This window comes from Pteropus alecto, unplaced genomic scaffold, assembly GCF_000325575.1.
Source record: "Pteropus alecto unplaced genomic scaffold, ASM32557v1 scaffold194, whole genome shotgun sequence".
NCBI classification, from domain to species: Eukaryota; Metazoa; Chordata; class Mammalia; order Chiroptera; family Pteropodidae; genus Pteropus; species Pteropus alecto.
The window spans coordinates 1,333,484-1,347,258 of NW_006436281.1; the positions used below are offsets into that span (position 1 = coordinate 1,333,484).

The window sequence follows — 13,775 nt, forward strand, 5'->3', positions numbered from 1 at the left end:
CCCTTAGATATTATTAGCTCATTTGACAGATGAGGGAACCGAGCCCCAGCGACATAGAGAAGGATCATAGAAATGTGTCTTTGAATCCGAGGGCAGAGAGGATTTCTAAGAGTCCAACCAGGGCGGGACTCAGTTTCTCCCCCTGGGGAAAGAACTGCCAAACAGGCCTGCAACTCACGCCTTTGCCGCCAGGGGGCGATAGCGCCCCACAAGAGGACACCCTGAGCGCTCCGCCAGGACCCGCAAGGGAACAAGACACCCCCCACCCCCAGAAAGCGGCATGCGGCCCTTTTGCTTCTCCCGACTCCTTTCTCTGTTTCAAAAGTGCAACAAAGACCCCGCCGCGTGCAGTTAATAAACTCTGAGCCTGTTTACATTAGTTAAGGTCGAGGGCGCTGTTGCCCTCGGTTCTACGTTACTTGCAAGTTTGATTTCTACACTCGATTCGCAAATTGAGCTCTCGGGTCGCGGATTTGAGTCCGCCCAGCTCCCAGAGTTGTGAGTTCGAATCTTCCAGCGGCCCACACTCTGATTCCGCTTCCTTCCCACAAAAGCTCCAAGTTCAAACTCCAGTCGCAGCCCAAGTTCCCCGGCGTCTCGAGTCCGACCCCTGCCCCACTCCTGAACCTTTCCCTTATCCTAACTTCCAATTTTCTCTGTGCGGTGGGGATGGAGACTATGGGGAGACCCCAACCCCACGTCCGCCCGAGGGGCTCTGGGTGGCGAGCAGCCGGGCCGAAGGCTCTGGAAACCGGGGCGCAGTGACCGGGCCGGCATCCCCTCCCGCCTCTAAACTTAGCCGCGGTGACGCGCGGCCCGGCGATCGTTGCGGGGTCGGGCACGCAGGGGGGGCCCGGGGAGGAGGGGGGCGGCTCCGCTGGGCGAGCCTCTATTTATAGCGCCCGGAGCCCGAAATAGCGCCGAGAGGAGCGGCCGAGATGACGCGGGAGCCGCGGGGGCTGACTCACCCAGCCCGGAGTGGCGGCCCCCGGATGGGGGGCAGTAGAGGCGCCTGGCCCCGACCCCGCGCCCTCCTAGGACCCCTTCGACTGCGATGTCCAGAGTTTCCACCGGTCACCACCGTGGATGGATATACAGCAGACGGGGGGGATCTGCAGCATGAGAGACTGAAGTTAGATCGGAGGTGGGACTTCCCTCGAAGAGCCCAGAATCCGAGAACTTTGTACAGGAAGAGAGGTCGGGGAGGAGAGGAGACGAACCGGAGAGGCACGCCTGCCTCTCACCAGAAACAGTATGGAGCCGTCTCCGGCACAGAGGAACGGAAAAATAACCCGGCCTGTCACCAGGCCAGAGCATGTCCCCTCTCCACTTGCCCTAGCTCCTTGCATGCTGTTCCCACCCTTCCCTGCCTACTCAGTCTTAAGAACTCATGCTCTTCAGAGACCTGGTGTTAAGGGCCATCTCTCACAAATGAAAACTCCCGGGCCCACTGAACCGGGAGCCCCATGAGGGCAGGGCCAGGCCCTTCTCAGTCATCACCGTGTCCCCAGCATTGCTCAGCACAAAAACAGGCCTCCGGAGAAATTGATTGCATGGATAAAGTGTTGATAATAAAAGAAAATGACATTTTCCAAATTATAATAGCAAATGTTTATCGTATGCAACGTGCCAGGTGAGATTCTGAGAACCATCTCCTATGGGTGTCATTACAACCCTAGCGGGAAGGTGCTTTCATTATTTTTATCGTCACCACCCCCATGTTAGAGATGAAGAAACCGAGGCTCGTTAGTAGCTCACTTTGTTAGTAGTCAGGGTTGTCTCTTAAACCAGGTCGCCTGGCCCCAGAGGTCTTTAGTTCCCAGGACGCTGTCTTTAGGCCCTAGAGAACCCAAAGCTAAGGAGAGATTCTCAAAGTGCAGTCCACAGAACCCTGGGGGAGGGGGGTCCCCAGTAATCCTTCAAGAGAACCCCAAGGTCAAAATGATAATCATAATAATATTAAGACACCTGCCTTTCTCACTCACTCTTTTCTGAGTCTACAATGCAGCTTGCACAATGTCGTAACAGACTAAACACAGAAGCAGACAGATGTGAGGACCCAGATGTCTTCCGTCGAGCCAGAAGCTAAAGTAATTTGCAAAAACTAAATTTTTTAAATTTAGTAATTAAACTACTAATTTTTTTTTTTGATTTGGAAAATATGGTCACTCTTAATTAAAACTGTATGATTTATGTTAACACAAAATCGGTTTTGTATTATTTTTAAATGAATCAAAAAGTGGTTTTTAATTCACCAGTTTCATTTCCAATATAGTGAATATTGTGATAGATATAATCCACATTAACAAAAACTCTTTGGGGTCCTCAATGATTTTTGAGAACATAAGGGACTCTGTAACCAAAAAGTTTAAGAATCACTGAACTAATAATCATATAAACCTGACAAATGCCAAGAATAACAAAAATGCGGGAACATAATTTTAACTGGGATGGAAATGGGAGGGCAGGAGAGGTTTCTCCATCAAAGGAGCACTTAAGAAGAGACATATACTATAAGCATAAAAAATAAGGGATTGTAGTCTACGGCCATGCCACCCTGAACAAGCCCAATGCCATCCGATCTTGGAAGCTAAGCAGGGTCTGACCTGGTTAGTACTTGGATAGGAGACCACCTAGGAAGACCAGGTGCTGTAGACGTAAAAAATAAAATAAAATAAAATAAAATAAAAATAAAAAATAAGAGATTGTAAGCTGACAAGGTCCTTGCAATCTGCGATGTCAACCAAGGGTTGCCTTGCCTCCCCTTCAAAAAAATAAAAAATAAAAATAAAAAATAAGGGATTGTAAACTGACAAGATCCCTGCAATCTGTGAGGTCAACCAAGGGTTGCTTCGTCTAAAAAAAAAGAAGTGACATAAAGGATGACCGGGAATCTGCAAGGTGAAAAGACAGGAGGGAGAGCTTTCCAGGCCAGACAAGCAGGAACAGTTTGTGCAAAGGCCCTGTGGTAGGAAATTGCTTCGTGAGTTTGAGAAACAGAAAAAAGACTGGAGCACAGGGAGCAAGGGCGAGAGTGACAAGAAATAAGGCTGGGCAGCGAAGGGACCAGATTACATAAGGCCTCGAAGGCTGCGGTAAGTATTCTGGACCTTATTCTGAGTGGAGAATGAATTGTAGCGGGTCAAGGATGGAAACAGAAAGCCCAGAGAGGAAGACACTGCAATTGGCCAGGAAAGACCAGATGGCATCCTAGACTAGGGTGATGGGCAATCGAGAAGAATGCTTAGGTTTGAGAGACTGGCAGTAACGTGACCCAGGAGAGCAGGCTGGGGAGGAAGGCGGGGAATTCTGACGGAGCCCCCTTAGCGTTGGAGAAACCATCAAGACACGCCAGGGGGAATACCAGTAGGCAGGAGGGAGCTGTGGGCTTAAGATTGAAATCTGAAAGTCACCAGTACACGCAGATGACATTTTTCTAATTTATTAATCCTTTATCTTATTTCTCTTATAATTTCTAGTTGATGGATGCTATTAAGTATGGTTGGTTGACCTTTTAACAGGCAATCTGGGCAAATTCTCATATTAAAATAGTCTGTTGATTCTCTTAGTTTTTCCTGGAAAATGACCCAAACGGTAGTTTTATCTCTCGCCTTCCAATTTTTATACCTTATTTATTTTTCTCATCTTATAGCATTTGCAAAGACTCCCAGTAAAGTCTATGGATTCTCATATACTCCACATCACAACCTTCTGAGATGACTTATCTCATTATCCCCATTTTATAGAAGGAAACGGAGGCACAGAGAGGTTAGCCTCTAGCCCAAGGCCACACAGCAAGTGAGCAACCGAACCAGGACTCCGACCAAAGTTTGTGTTCTCCACCACTGCCTTAAAAGAAAACTCAATAAGCGTTCTACATTTTTCTAACAGGCGAAATGCCCTGCAAGTTTCCACAGTGACCCCTGAACTTGGATGAGGTTCTGGGGGCCTGAGGTCTGGTTCCGGCTCCGCCCTCTTTCCAGGCCTTAGTTCCCTCCTGTGAGATGGCATCTAAAAGCCACAGAAACTGCTTTCAGGGAGGAAGAAACGGGTCCCCAGACAGATTATTATATTCATTTCCTGTGGCTGCCGTAACAAGTCACCACAAACTTGGTTGGTTAAAACAAAAGAAATTTCTTCTCTCACGGTTCTGGGGGCCGGAAATCCGAAATCAAGGTGTCAGCAGGGCCACACTCCGTCGGAAGATTCTAGGGGAGGATCCTCGCCGCTCCCAGCTTCTGGTGGCTCCGGCCGATCCTGGGCTTGTGGCTACACCGCTCCCGTCTCTGCCTCCATCGTCACATGGCTTCTCTGTGCGTCTGTGTCTTCTCCTCCTGTCTCTTATAAAGACACTTGCCGTTGGGTTTAGGACCCATTTGGATAATCTAGAGTGATCTCATCTCAAAGTCCGTACCTTAATCACCCTTTTTCCAAACCAGCTCACATTCACAGGTGTCAGGTGGACATATCTTGGGAGGGGAGGCGGACACCGTTCAACCCACTACACAGATCTAAACAGAAAAAAAATGAGAACAAGGAAACAGGTGGGGAGTTCAGACTGGGAGGCGTCCAAAGCTTGGTGACCGCGCACGCCGGTTCCATCCATGGAGGCGGGCACATGACCCCTGAGAACCCAGAGTCTCGTGCAGGCTGTGCGCACTCACCTGCCCTGGACAGCTCCACTTTGACGGTGGGGAGATTTGAAAGGAGTTTTTCATTCTTCAGCTGGTAATATGAGAGTAAGAGATTTTCTCTTTCACAAATTTCAAATAATAAAAGGCAATACTCATACTGTACTTAATATGTTCCAGGGCCTGTTCTCACTGTTTAATATCTGTGAGTTAATTTAATATGCACGAAATCCTTACGAAGCTTCGTTGGTGAGGCCCCCTTTTATAGAAGAGTAAACTGAGGTGCAGAGAGGTTAGAGCTGCACTTGGAAGTTCCAGAACTAGCATCTGAACCCCAAAGTTTGGCTTCAGAGTCTGGGGTCTTGACTGTGAGCCACGCTGTCAACCGGAGCTCACTGTCTCGACTTTGGGGAAGCCACACTCCCAGGTCCATGGCCAGCCCATCGCCCCCTGCTGTGCTGCTGGCCACATGTGGCTCTTCGGCACTGAAAACGTGGCTGGTCCAAAATGAGATGTGTAGTGAGTGTAAAATTCACACCAGATTTCCAAGATTTGACACGATAAAAATGTAAAATATCTCATCAATAATTGCTGATTCTGAGGACATGTTGAAATATTTCGCATATATCTGGTTAAAAAAATACATATACAAAATTATTTTCACCTGTTTCTTTTTTCCTTTTTTTAGTGAGGTTACTTAGACACGTGACTCACATCATATTTCTCGTGGACAGCCCTGGTCCCTGGAATTCGCCATCAGCGTATTTTCCATCTGGGAGGACATCAGGTGTCGGGGAGGAGGGGCATTTGTTCTGGGGCCACTGAGCCTTGGGATTTCTTGTGGTGTTCTGGAACAATCTGTGTCAGAAGCACATTCAAGAGGAGCAATAACTGATGTTCATGTCAAAATTATGGCCTGCAGAGGACCTGACTAGACGCTTCTCCAAATGGGACATACGGAAGGCCAATGGACTTATGAAAAGATGCTCAACGTCACCAACCGTCAGAGAAATGCAAATGAAAACCACAATGAGCAATCGCCTGTCAGAATGACTATTATCAATAAATCGACAAACAACAAGTGTTTACGAGGACGTGGAGAAAAGGGAACCCTTGTGCACTGTCGGTGGGGTTGCAAATTGGGGCAGCCACTATGGAAAACAGTTTGGAGGTTCCTCAAAAAGTTAAAACCAGAACTACCGTATAATCCAGCAATGCCACTTCTGGGTATTTATCTGAAGAAATCCGTCTGCGGCCATGCCTCCCTGAACAAGCCCCATGTCTGATCTCAGAAGCTAAGCAGGGTCGGGCCTGGTGAGTACTTAGATGGGAGACCACCTAGGAAGACCAAGTGCTGTAGGCGTAAAAAATAAAAAAATAAGGGATTATAAACTGACAAGGTCCTTGCAATCTGTGAGGTCAACCAAGGTCTTCCATATCTTGGCCATTGTAAATAACACTGCAGTGATCATAGGGTTGAGTGTACCTTTTCAAATTAGTGTTTTAAATTTCTTTGGGTAAATACCCAGAAATGGAATATGCTAGGTCATGGAAAATAATAAAATCTTATCATTTGTGACAATGTAGATAAACCTAGAGGGTATTGTGCTAAGTGAAAGTCAAACAGAGAAAAACAAATACCATATACTCTCACTTATATGTGAAATCTAAAGAATAATAGAAATAAACAAAACAGAAACAAACTCATAGATAAAGAGAACAAACGTGATTATCAAGTAGGAGGGGAGTTAGGAGGTGGATGAAAAAGGTGAAGGGATTAAGAAGTATAAATTGGCAGTTACAAAATAGTCACGGGGATGTAAAGTATAGCATAGGGAATATAGTCCATAATATTGTAATAACTGTGTATGGTGCCAGGTGGGTACTAGACTTAATGGGGTGATCACTTCGTAAGGTATAGAAATGTCTAACCACTATGTTGTACACCTGAAACTAACATGATATCGAATGTCAACTGTAATTGAACAATTAAAAAAGAAATCTTTTTAAATGTGGCCTCTAAAGATGCGCTGAATTTCCTGTTCTGGTCATGCCTGGATGTGGGACTGACTATACCTGTGCTGGGGACCCAGGAGGAGGAGGCACTAGATGAAGAAGCTATTTTTTTTAAAAAAGGCAAGGCAACCCTTGGTTGACCTCACAGATTGCAAGGACCTTATCAGTTTACAATCCCTTATTTTTATTTTTTTTTACACCTACAGCTGAAGAAGCTATTAACTGAGAGAGGCCACAAAGCCACCCAGGACTCTACGTGGAGTATATTTTTTATTCATAAATTAAATACGTGTGTGCCTCTATTGAAAATGTCATAAAATAAAAACTTACAAAACCGAGATAAATACTCAGCATAATTGGATGAGCCAGGCTGCGGGAGGTCATGACTTCAAATCCTGACTCTGTCCCCTCTCTGGCCTGCGATTCTTTCAATGAGTCACTTGTCCCTTCTGAGTCTCAGTTTCTTCATCCTGGAGCTGGGACTGTTTGTTTCTGGCCCCTGAGGGTTCTGGGGGGAACTCAATGAGACCGTGTGTACAAGGCGCCTCGCACACACTGCTGAGCAGAGTGAGCCACCCCTACCCTTGAGGGGAGGGGCTGGCTTAGCTTGGAGGGAGTCACGCAAGGGTTCTCGGGGGAGGGGATGGTTGATTGGACCTTGAAGGACTGAGAAATATATTCGCTAGGTAGAGAAAGTCGGCAAAGGCATTCTGGGCAGAGGAAACAGACCGTTCAAGGTCGGGAGGCATGCTGAGCTATGATGCACTTGGGAAAAGGCGAGCAGTCTGGGTATTATTCAAGGACGGAGTTAATGTGCGTTGGGGTAAGCGGGGAGCAAGAGATGAGCTTGAAGAAGGCGGCAGGTCACCGCGGGCCTCGCACGGAAGTCGGAGACTGGAACCCAGGAGCCACAGAGGGCTCCCAGTAGGGCCAAGACCTGACAGGGACCAGTCCGTGGTTTGGCAAGATCCTGCTAGATGAGAGCTGGTGGGCCTGAGGCAGGAGAGCAGGGAGGAGCGGAGGGAGGATGAAATAGGGATAGGGGATCAAGTGGTGGGAGGTGGGGAGGGAGAACCAATGAAATCTCTAAGACTGAATGGAAAGGTATGGGAGGTAAATGGAAGATGACATCCAGGAGGAGGCCCAGGCCTCTGGTCTAGGAGAAGGGGTCAGTGTGGGACTATGCCTGTGCCGGGGACCCAGGAGGAAGAGGCACAGGAAGGTTGTTGAGGTCGGGTGAAATCCTGTGGGACACCAGGGGGAGGCATCCAAGAGCCGCTAGACACTTGGTTCTGGAGTGGGAGGCCTCCTGGGCCCAAACAGGGCTGAAATCCTGACAGTGGAAGAGAGTAGAGGGTGCAGTGGGGTAACCTCGCCACTAGACAGTGGTGACTGTGGAAAGTGGCCCTGCCAGAGAGCAGCCTGGGTGCCCAGGTTCCGATCCTGGTCTATTCCTACGGACACAGAAATGAGCAGACCTAGAGTCCGCATAGGAGTGCCTGCCCAGATGGGGGGAGCCCAGATGCACACGAGCTGTCTGTGCCTGCACGGGGGGCGGAGGGGGGCAGTGTGTGACAAATGGGGTACGGTGGTCCATTCTCAAGGACTAGGGGCAGTGGAAAGTGTCAGGATCAGTTCCTGGGGACTCTCGAAGAGGGAAAGTGAATTAATCAGGAGTCTCCCACGTGCAAACTGGTTTAGGAAAATGTATTGGCTCATGTTAAAAAAAAAAAAGGCAAAGACGTGGCTCCATAGCATAGCGGTCAGCACGTCTGCTTCACACACAGAAGGTCCTGGGTTCGCGCCCCAGTGCAAGCCACAGTCCATGGTCTACGGCCATGCCGCCCTGAACAAGCCCGATGTCTGATCTCGGAAGCCAAGCAGGGCCGGACCTGGTTAGGACTTGGATGGGAGACCACCTAGGAAGACCAGGTGCTATAGGAATAAATAATAACAATAATAAAAGGTCAAGGGGTAGGACTACCTTCAGTAGCAGCTTGACCCAGGATCTCAAGTGACAATGATATGAGGCCACTGCCTAAGCTCTGGGTTCCAAATTTCTCTGATATTTTTCTCAGAAAGACCTTCCTTGAGGTAGCAAAGATGGCGCCAGCAGCTCTGTACTCACACCTCACCCTCCTGGTGACCCCAGAGGGAAGAAAGGTCTCCTGCCCAGTGGTTCTATTACTGACGGGCCCAAATGGGTCACATGCCCACCACTGAACCAATCACTGTCATCAGAGGGCAGAAGGCCTGGAATGCTCTGATTGGCTGGGCCTGGGTCACGGTCTCTTCCCTCCAGTGTGGCCGGAAGAGAATGGATGTGGGGAACAGTTTTCCTCATCCGTTCATGGGGCGTGGGAGCAATATCTCACTTAGTGGACTGCTTGGCACAGACTAGGTGCTGGATAAATAGTAGCTATTATTATTATTTTTTAAATAGTAATCGATATTACTACTACTGCTGACGGATGGTATCTATAGGCTGGGAGGAAACAAGCTCCTGGACACAGGATGGGACCAACCTGAAGCTGAACAATTATGCAGTGGACACTCATGTAATCTACAGTCTTCAAGCTCAGTCCTCAACTGGGTCCTCTCCAGGCTTCTGTCTCCAGGTCTGTGAAATAGAATGAGAGGATTGAATTAAACCGGAGTCTTGCCTGACTACTCTTACCAAAATATCCCCCCCTTTTTAAAAAACTATATCATTCCATTTTACTTTCCCCTCAGTGCTTATCACAATCTGAAACCATCTTATGTATTTACTGTCTCCCCTATTAGAATGTCAGCCCCATGAGGGTAGACATCTCTGTCTGTCCTTTTCACTGCTATGTCCCCATCACCTAGCACAGTGCCTAGCACACAGCGCACTCCTGACAAAGATTTGTTGAATGACTAGATAAATACTACTAATAAAAAGAAATAGGTCTACAGCCATGCCACCATGAACGTGCTGGATCTTGTCTGATCTCGGAAGCTAAGCAGGGTCAGGCTTGGTTAGTACTTGGATGGGAGACCACCTAGGAAGACCAGGTGCTGTAGGCGTTAAAAAAAAGAAAGAAAAAAAAAAAAAAAGAAATAGCACCTACTTGTCTGACAGGTAGTGAGTTCGCCACTAAGGGAGGTGTCGAGGTGTCCAGGCTGAAGCTGAACGACCGTACCTTGCAATTCAGGCTGCAAGGTCCCAATCAGTTCCTCTCCCTGCCTCAGTTTCCTCATTTAGAAATAGGTGTGTGGGGGGGTGGTTTGTAGAGAGGAGAATGGCTGGACTCATCCTGGCCAGCTCCTGCCTGCAATCCCCGGTAGGACCACCAGGGGGCGCCTCTGCCCCAAAGTCCGCCGTCAGCCGCTGGAGGCCGGGTGGACGCGTCGCGATGTTCCTGGAATATTCTGAGCCTGCCGGTTTCCAGGTGCCCAGGGACCCAGAAGGTTCGAGCGGATGCGGGGTGTCCGGAGCCAGCGGTCCGTGCTCCTCGCGGCGCAGCGGGGCCGCGGGAGGCGGTGACTCAGGCGCGCGCCCCCGGCCCCCGTTCTCGCAAGGGGGGCGCGCACGGCCTCGGGAACCCGCGCGACGCCGGCTCCATTTTTACCCGAGCGCGGCTAAAAATAGTTGCCGCACTCGGAGCCGAGCCCGAAATAGCGGCCCCCAGAAAAGGCAGGACGACTCAGCGCTTCCGGGGAGCGGAAAGGGAGGCAGCGGGGAGGGAGGGGGTGCTGAGCCCAGCCGGGCCTCGCTGTCCCCAACCCTTCCTGGCGTTCGCACTGCACCCAGCGCGACCCCAACCCGCATCCCCCAACCTGTCACCTGCCTTGCTTCATCCCTTCCCTCTCCCCACCATCCCCCTACGCTCCCCGTCTTCTGGCCCCCGCCCTTCATCCCGCATCTCTGACCATTACCCCCTCCCCCTTCCCTATCTTAATCTTCATTTCCAGCCTTGTCCGCCCCAACCGTGTTCCCAACCTACCCAGCCCGAAGCCCTGTCCCTATTTACCCTCCTCGCCCACAGCACCAATCTCGTTCCTTTCAGTCAACCTTATGAGGGGAGGATGGGAGGTCACAGGAAGTCCGACACGAAACCAGCGTGCAGAGGGCTGGGGGCGAAGCTCTGACTTCTCGGCTTGTTTCTGTAGTGGACCGGGTGGGCTTAGGTCCGAGTCGGAACCAGTTTCATCATCCTGTGCCCAGTTTTGAGATTCACTCTAGGGCTAGGGTTGGGCTCAGGCTGGGGACAGACGCAGGTCTGAAGTCAACAAGGTCGGGGTCTCTGTCACCAGAGTCGGGGCCCATCCTGGCACCCATCGTTTTGTTCACCAATCCCAATCGCTCGAGGATTCTTTCCTGCCTTACAGATCAGTGATTAGACACGATAGCTCCAGGCAGTGGGAACAGCTAGAACCCTGCTCCCTCTGGGCCTAGGTCTCCTTTTAGCATTTGGATCCTTTAAGTCACCTTCCCAATCTGATATCCTGTGACTCTTTCAGTACCTATTCCAAGAATCAGCCTCAAGGATCTCAACACCACGTGCATTTTCCTCAAGTGCAAAGGCAACACTGTCAGCATCTTCTAGTCTCTGAAATATCACAGGATAGAGAAACTACCCTGTCCTGTGTGGCCCTAGGGAGCTGGCTGTAGTATACAGAGGTTGGTTTAGGCGGACGTGCTTGGCCGTGGATGGAAAACAGGCTTAAGTGGTGGTAAGGTCCCCACCAGGCAAAGAGATTGGACTGGAAGATCCTTTAAGCCAAGAAGAATCACATATTTGGGAATCAAGGAATTAGGAGGCTGGAAAAGTCAGCAAGGATCAGCCAAACTGTGCCCATGGGCTCTGGCGAGAAGCCTGGACTGTTCCCCCAAGGGCACTGGGGAGCCACGGCAGGTTCTGAGCAGGAGAGAGGGTTTATACTTTAGTAAGACCTTCTGGTTGCCTCCTGTAGGTAGACGGGAGGGGAGGAGGTGGGAAGGGGCCTGGACCTAGGGAGGAGGAGGAGGAAAGGGCAGATTTGAGAGACAGGAGGCGGGAAGGACCAGACTTGGTGGCTGAGAGGCTGTGAAGGGAAGGAGGCACCCTGGATGAGGTCCAGGCATCCACTCAGGTGACAGGATGGATGGTGGGGTCATCCCTTAGATGAAACCCAGGAGGAGGAAGGAGCGGGGTGGAGGATGCCCAGAAGAGTTTCAAAGTCAGTCCAGAGACGGTAATTTTTAAATAATTTTTTAACGGGAATTTTGGAAAATATTGGTACATACTTTTTTAAGGTATATACCCTCCTCCAATTTGATCCCCACTTCTCACTGTTAACTATTTATGTACCTCGGCTAGAAGGATTCGCTGAGCTCTTACGAAGTCTTTAAGACTGCTAAGGCTGTGCTAAGTCTGTCACAGAAGGGACCTCACTGAAATTACTCTTCCCAGTGTGCGGGCCAGAGACCACTACTGTACCCATTTTAGAGAGGTGAAAACTGAGGCTTGGAGAGGTACAGGGATGTGTCCGTTTGAGAGCCTAGCTTTGAAGCCTTTTCAAAATGGATGGCATGGGAGGAGGTGAGATCAGAGAGGGAAGGTCTGAAAGGCCAGAGGTAGAGCCCAGGGAATCAGAGGTGGTCGAAGGAAGGCTGCCTGGAAGAAGAGTGAGGGTAGCCAAGAAGGTGCCTTCCAGAGCCTTAACGATGAAGGGTTTGGGTGGAAGTAAATCAGTCCCTTTGGGGGGCCGAGGTAGCACTGGCAACAGGTCAGTGCCCCCTCCTCAGGCTCACAGGACCCCAGAGGTGTTTATAGGAGGAGACTGAGGCTGTCTGATGACATCTAAGGGACACGATGATAGCACAGTCAGCTCTTGTGACGTCTGAGTGATTCGCCAACTGCCTGTTACAACTAGCATCTCTAGTCATGCCCTGTGGGGGGGATGAGGCTAGGAGGAAGTGACAGGCCATGGGATTGGAGGTGGGGGGTAAAGGCGATAGGGTTACAGTCATGCAGAGACCAGGGACTCGGGAACTGAGATGTGTTCTGCCTCCTGCAGTAGGGAAGGGTCTCCTAGAGGTTGGGGAGAGGATCCACGCTTGGAGGTCTGTCTTGTGAAAGAGGTCCAGCTTCCAGGAGGTCTAGCTGAGGTGTAGTCTCCCCGGGCTCAGAATCGGGTCAGTCCAGGGACTCCTAGTCTCAGGGACTTGTTTTATTTGCTGCCGTGTCCCCATCACCTAGGCACACAGTAGGGGCTCAATACATCTTAATTGAATGAATGAATCAAATGAAAGGGGTCAGCACGCTCTGGGACTCAGGCTTGACCATCAGGCCGCCTCAGTCAACCGCCTCGCTAGGGACGCCCCTTCCCACCTGGATCTGGTCTCAGATCCAGTCCTAGCTTTTCCACTGGGGGGGAGGGGAGGAGCCAGAAAACAAGTTCGAGCCTTAGGTGGACTCCGCCCACTTGTGACATCACAAGCCGCTCGGGAATCCCGACCCGTGTCCCTCCCTTGGGACAGGGCGTGGAAAGGAACCCGGCAGTCCTGACTCCGTCCCCTCTCTTGGGCCTGGCGGTGTTACATAACCCGACGTCGCGTCCCCAGGAATGTCACCGGACGTCCTGGCCAGGCCAAGGACAATGGGCAGGGAGCGCCCCTCCCTCCAGGAGCCTGGAAGTGGCAAGGGCGCCCCCTCTTCTGATTCACCCTCATTTCCTGCCCGTTTCAGCCTCCTCCTTCCCCTCAGGGACCCTTATCGCCCCCAAACTCTCACTTCTTGTACCCCCTACAGTTCAGCTCTTCCCCTGCCTTGCAAATATCTGCCCTGAACTCCCTGACCTCACACCTGTCGCTTATGATTCCCGATTTCCCTCGACTTTCAGTTTCCCGTGCCTCCCTTCACCCCATCTAGGGGCCCCTCTTCCGGCTCCCCACTTTCCTACCCCTGACCTCCCAATCTTCTCCCGTGACTCCCCCCCGCAAGCTTCCCTCATGAGCTCTGTCTTCCCCAAACTCCTCCCCACCTCCCTTAAACGGACCCTAATACTCTTTCTCGTCCCTAATCCCAGCTCCTTAGTTCCCCCTAGTCGCTCCGAAACTGTCCCAACACCCTGATCGTGCCCCCCATTCCCCCACCGCCCCAGACAGCCCCCTGTCCTCCA

The 13,775-nt window shown here is 50.6% G+C and overlaps 1 long non-coding RNA gene and 2 pseudogenes across 1 annotated transcript; 2 read left to right on the top strand and 1 right to left on the bottom strand.

The window, feature by feature from the left end:
• The first annotated feature begins 2,539 nt into the window (after window positions 1-2,539).
• Window positions 2,540-2,658, top strand: LOC112479703 (annotated as a pseudogene).
• Window positions 2,659-3,426: 768 nt separating this feature from the next.
• LOC107195667 lies at window positions 3,427-10,255 on the bottom strand. The gene is made up of 5 exons (XR_001516871.2): window positions 9,740-10,255; window positions 9,173-9,267; window positions 5,346-5,489; window positions 4,665-4,725; window positions 3,427-4,511 (listed from the first exon to the last, which is right to left on the bottom strand). It is a non-coding gene; the product is annotated as an uncharacterized LOC107195667 (long non-coding RNA).
• On the top strand, window positions 9,577-9,695 carry LOC112479710 (annotated as a pseudogene).
• Window positions 10,256-13,775: the final 3,520 nt, after the last annotated feature.